Genomic DNA, 6,133 nt, shown 5'->3' on the forward strand with positions numbered 1-6,133 from the left:
TGCCAATTAATATAATTCTGGAATTGTGAAAAACTGTACCATCGAAGTACAGTGGTATATGTGGCCTAAATGCTTAGCGAGACTGCAAGACAAAACAAATAATAATGTTTGGCCCAAGCAGGAAGTGTTTCTAGAGTCTGCCTGCCTGTATTCTGCTCCTTGCTTGCCCAGATATTGCATGTGACTTAACCTGAAGCGGCGGCTAGGGCCATGCGCCGTGGTGTCTCTTCAGGTGCTTTCAACGTGACAGTGTGTGTGACCCTGCGGGGGAGGAAAGTAGCCAGTGTTTCTTTGCATCCATGGACTTGGTTTGGAGACATAAGGAATATTTTGACCCTTTTTAAAAAAGGATTTTCTCATGTTTTTATTTAACATAAAATAAAAGAATAACATTTTCTCTTTTGTGGTATTATTTTACTGAGTTAAAGTGAATTAAGACTGCTTCTAAGAAGAAAGTGCACATACTCTATGGAATAAATATGAGTTTAAGAACAAAAGGTAAAAGAACTACATAATTAGACATTTTGTAGGACCTGAGAGTCAGCAGCCAGCCTCACACTTGCACAGGCCTACCGCACACTTGGCTCCAGATACCCATGACGGTGTTGCGCTTGGGCTTACAGAGGCTGAGATGTGCTCGTGCTGGGTACTCATTATGACGGCTTAGTTTAATTTGTGTGAGCCCTGAGGTCTGGGAAGTATACGTTCCAACCCCCTTTGACAGCTGCATCACTGTTGAGCTTTATCATAACATCATTGTTGAGGCGGCTTTTCCCAACATTCTCACCATCAACCAGAGAGATGCAAGTGCTTCACTGAGGTTTCTGTTGGCATGGGTGAAATTTAGTGAATATTCCCGAATCTGTCTAATTGTTAAACTCTCCATGATTGCAGTAATCAGCTAGTGCATTACTTGCAGTTAATTTCCTGTGTTAGAATAATTTGAAAATCTTATACAAGGTAGTGCTTGAGAAATGTGAAATTAATTTTTAATATTAATTAAAATTCAAATCAATGTCAATGGAAAATTTCCAGTGTAAGTTGAAAATGAATGAAGCTCCAGTATAAGTAGAAAGCCTCAGCGTCAGACATTTGTCTTCGCGGGCCTGCCTCTGATCTGAAAGCCCTTCCTGCCTCTGGGGGTCCCCTGCGTTCACCTGCCTCCCTGAGGTAGAGACTCTGAGCGTGCTCCCCCAGCCTGCCTGGCAGCCCCTCGAGGCAGGAGGATGGCCCTCGCCTCTCTCCGTCAGCCATCCTCATGCTTGTGCAGGTAGGCCCAGTGTTGCCTAGCCTTGGGGGCAGAGATCTGTCTTGAGGCAGGGCCTCTTGTGTCAGGGCACTCTTTGGAGCAGTTTGTAGCTGTGATTTGTGATTTATTTATGTAAAGCCTTCAGGCATGAATGGAGCTAGTCTGGAGATTGCATTTGCTATCTAGGTTTTGTTTTTTCGTAAAGTGCTTTTTCTGCTTAAACCGGTCAAAGTGAATGCACTCACTTGTAACCAAGAACAAGTCGATACCTGGAACTGAAAGTGACAGATCTTAAAAGACGGAGGAGGGGGCCTACTGTCCTAGGTTAGTTGGTGAAAAATTAATGAACCTAGTTATTTAGTAGCAAAACATTTTGCCCAACTGTTACTGTGCTTTAGGGTCCAGACCGGACCGGTGATGACTGAAGGACAGGGACTCTGCTGGGTGTGGCTGTGCTGGTCATCTGTTGAGGCATTTGTGGTGGTGCCAGGCCTCATGGGGTCACTCTGTGTTGACCAGGTGGCCCTGCCAAATACCGAAGTGAGTGATCATACCCACTTTTAGGGTTGTCAGGAAGGTTAAGCAAGCCATACATGGGGAACTGTAGAGCCCTCACGAGAGCTGGATAGTCAGGCTGAAGGAGCTGATTTGAAAGCAGGGTGAAGAAGAAAGTTTGGCCTTGCCAAGAGAAGCTTTCCCAGACTCTGGCTTGCAGTCCCATGATAAGAGTCCTGCTGGTTTGGGAAAACCTACCATAACAGCCTCAACCAAGAGCCCAGCAGCTGGCAGCCTTAGCAGTTGAGACTGGAGAGTGTGGTCTTGCAAAATGGGGTTAAAGGTGTTCTTTCCCACTACAAGCGATGGTTTGACTTGCCCTGAGACACTGGCCACTGAGGTGCAAGAGGGACTGGACAGCCCAGGATCAGCTGCTGTAAGACAGAGCGCTTGGGCAAGAGCTCGTCCAGGGAAGCCCTTTGTCACTCAGGCAGGCCTGGGGTGTGAGGTCTCTCCTGGTCCTCTCCAGCCGTGGCATGTTGGGTCTGCGTCCAGGGCAGCTGGTCTGGCTCTCTAGCGAAAGCTGCAGCACAGAGGCTGCGTCTGCCCTGAGGAGAAGACGCCTCAGCCCGAGACTGCATTGAAGTCAACTGCAAGAGACTGGAGTCGTCTTCCTCAGCCCAGGGTGAGTGTGGGAGGATGGACGTGTACTTTGTGGGGAGCCAGAAAGGTTGGCTGTGGCAGACACTATCCAGCCCAGCATTTGTTCCCAAGCTCCTCCTCGCATTCTTAGGCTTCTGTTTTATTTTTTTCTTTTTTTCTTTTTTTATTTTTATTAGTTGGAGGCTAATCACTTTACATCATTACAGTAGTTTTTGTTATACATTGAAATGAATTAGCCATGGATTTACATGTATTCCCCATCCTAGTCCCCCCTCCCACCTCCCTCTCCACCCGATCCCTCTGGGTCTTCCCAGTGCACCAGGCCCGAGCACTTGTCTCATGTACCCAACCTGAGCTGGTGATCTGTTTCACCCTAGATAATATACATGTTTCAATGCTGTTCTTTTGAAACATCCCACCCTCGCCTTCTCCCAGAGTCCACAAGTCTGTTCTATACATCTGAGTCTCTTTTTCTGTTTTGCATATAGGGTTATCGTTATCATCTTTCTAAAGTCCATATATATGTGTTAGTATACTGTAATGGTCTTTATTAGGCTTCTGTTTTAAAGTCCAAAAGACTGAACTTCTAACGTGGAACTAGGGATGGCCCCATGTTTGGCCAGTGAGCTGTAAGTGGCAGTTGAGGTAGTTTTAAAAATGCTTTTCACATTTCCATTTAAACCAGGGCAGCCATTCAGTGAACTTGAGGCCAACATGCTAAGCATGGTAGGAAGGGGAGTCCTGGTCACAGGCAGTGAGGGGCTGCCACAGCCCTGGGTGCAGGTCTCGTGGGGGAAAACGGAGGGAAGCCCTCGACCCTTGGGCTCTCTGCTGCTTGCAGGCAGATTCACCTCTTGCCGATAGTCTGCGTCCCAAAATATGTGTGATACGTTCAAAGGCTGGGGGAAATTACTTTGTAGACAATTAAAAACTATTGAGTATAAAACCTTGCAGACATACTTTCTTATAGTCTGCCGCCTTAGTCATCCATACCTAAAGGAGAATTCAGTTCCTCATTTTGCTTCAACGAGCATTTCTTTGTGAGTTGCTATGTATATATTGCTAATTGTTTTTAGCACTGAGAATGAAGAAAATGAACAAGGGAATAATACTTTCAAAGAGTTCATAGTTTATTTTAGAGAAGCAAAAGCAAGGTGAAAGGTGAAAGAGGCTAACGTGAGAGACATCCCTTGACTGAGCTCTTTGGGGTCAGTGGCACTTTATCTCCAGTCCCAGCGTCTGGCACGCACAAGGTAGACAATAAATGAGCGGTGAGTCCGCTGCCTGCGTGTAGAGTACCGAGGTCACAGATGACTGAGCAGGTCTGTTAGGCGTGGTTAGGTGCAGCATGGCCATAAACACGAGGGGATATGTGCTGGGGCTGAAGACAGAGGAGGCATTGCCCTGGGGAGAGGCGAGGGGGTTGCTTTCCAGGCAGAACTGCAGAGGAGGGAAGGAGGAGGGACAGTGTGACCCCGCCTGTCTCGCTGCGGCCTGCTGACCCAAGGCTAGTTCTGATGGCACCTCCCTGCTCAAGAGTATCCCCTCACCCCCTGCCATGGTCTTTAGAATAAACTTTTCATTTTAGATGCACACTTTACTGTGAAAAGGAACTAAAAAGCCTCTTGATGAAAGTGAAAGAGGAGAGTGAAAAAGTTGGCTTAAAGCTCAACATTCAGATAACTAAGATCATGGCCTCTGGTCCCATCTCTTCATGGGAAATAGTTGGGGAAACAGTGGAAACAGTGTCAGACTTTATTTTTTTGGGACTCCAAAATCACTGTAGATGGTAATAGCAGCCATGAAATTAAAAGACGCTTACTCCTTGGAAGGAAAGTTATGACCAACCTAGATAGCATATTAAAAGGCAAAGACATTACTTTGCCAACAAAGGTCCATCTAGTTAAGGCTATGGTTTTTCCAGTAGTCATATATGGATGTGAGAGTTGGACTATAAAGAAAGCTGAGTGCCGAAGAATTGATGCTTTTGAACTGTGGTGTCGAAGAAGACTCTTGAGAGTCCCTTGGACTGCAAGGAGATCCAACCAGTCCATCTGAAAGGAGATCAGTCCTGGGTGTTCATTGGAAGGACTGATGCTGAAGCTGAAACTCCAATACTTTGGCCACCTCATGCGAAGAGTTGACTCATTGGAAAAGACCCTGATGCTGGGAGGGATTGGGGCCAGGAGGAGAAGGGGATGACAGAGGATGAGATGGCTGGATGGCATCACCGACTCAATGGACATGAGTTTGAGTAGACTCTGGGAGTTGGTGATGGACAGGGAGGCCTGGCGTGCTGCGATTCATGGGGTCGCAAAGAGTCGGACATGACTGAGCGACTGAACTGAACTTGCTGTGACAGCAGTACAGAGTTCCCTTCTGCACTCCTCACTTCTGTTAATAATATCCTACCTCAGTGTGGTACGTTTGTCACAATTAATGAGCTGATACAGACACACTAGCATATACTTGTAGAACGCATAGTATTAGCATATTATGTACTCAGAGTTCTCTAGTTTTCAGCTAAGTCCTTTTTCTGTTTTGGGATCCTGTTCAGGATTCCTCATTACATTTAATAGTTTTATCTTCTTAGGCTCCTACTGGTTGTGACTATTCCTCAAACTCTGCTTGTTGTTTGATGATCTTGACAGTGTTGAGTACTGGTCAGGTGTTTTGTAGGTCTACCCTCAAATGGGATTTGTTGAGTGTTTTTCCTCATGGTTAAGGCTGGAGCGATGTTTCAGGGAGAGGAAGGAAGGTGAAGTATGTTCCTGTCACTTTGTATCGGGGTGCACACTGTGAACAGGACTTAGCCCTGATGATGGCTTGATCACCTGGCTGAGATTGTGCTTGTCAGGCCTCCCTGCTGTGAAGTGATTCCTTTCTCTCCTTTGCTCCTCTGTGCCCAGCCCACGCTTCAGGAGTAGGAGTATGTTCCACCTCCTTAGAATGGAGTAGCTTTTTTGAGCTCTGCATGGAAGATTTTCTGTTACCTATTAAGCCATTTATATCAGTATGAGCACACGGATATTACACTCTGGGTTAGAATTCAGTAGTCCTTTGTGGTGTTGCTCACATGGTTCAGGCTTGGCTATTGGAAGCTCTTGCGGTTGGCATCTATACCCCTTTGGCTTTGCCATCCCATTGCTGGATGGTGTTTGGTTTTGTTTCTTTAGCACTTCCTCACTTTCTGGAATGGCAAGATCTTGCAGGCTCATCTTATCTACTTCCTGCCTCAGTCCTAGAATTGACCATGGTTCCTTTATTACAGAGTGGGGTTAGGATCCATAATCTGGCCATCAGGTGTGCTTATTGCTGTTGGGATGTCATTGTGACTTGGCCCTCTCAGCTAATAGAGCAAGGAAGTATATGTTAGATATGTAACCATCTGTATGTGTACTAAGGTGAGCACAAGTTCATGCTGATGTCTGATCTGATCTGGTCATTCTAGCTTCCTTCACTTGCTCAGCTGTAACCCCCAGTGCCATGGGGAGGGAGAAGCCCCCACTTCTGCCATCTACTTAGTGGTTCAGTTCCAGCATACACATGCAGCACTTTCAGAACTGTTGATCCATGCCCCTGTGGGCAAGAGCCCTATCAGCTGGAGTCCACGGCTCTGTGCACTGTGTATCATGCCCTGAGCCTACAGACTCCATGTGTTTCTAAAGTTACCTAACACTTTCCCCGCCCCAGCCTTCAGCAGTACTGTTTTATGTATTTGTAATA

Source organism: Odocoileus virginianus, chromosome 9 (genome assembly GCF_023699985.2).
Source record: "Odocoileus virginianus isolate 20LAN1187 ecotype Illinois chromosome 9, Ovbor_1.2, whole genome shotgun sequence".
In the NCBI taxonomy this organism is placed as follows: domain Eukaryota; kingdom Metazoa; phylum Chordata; class Mammalia; order Artiodactyla; family Cervidae; genus Odocoileus; species Odocoileus virginianus.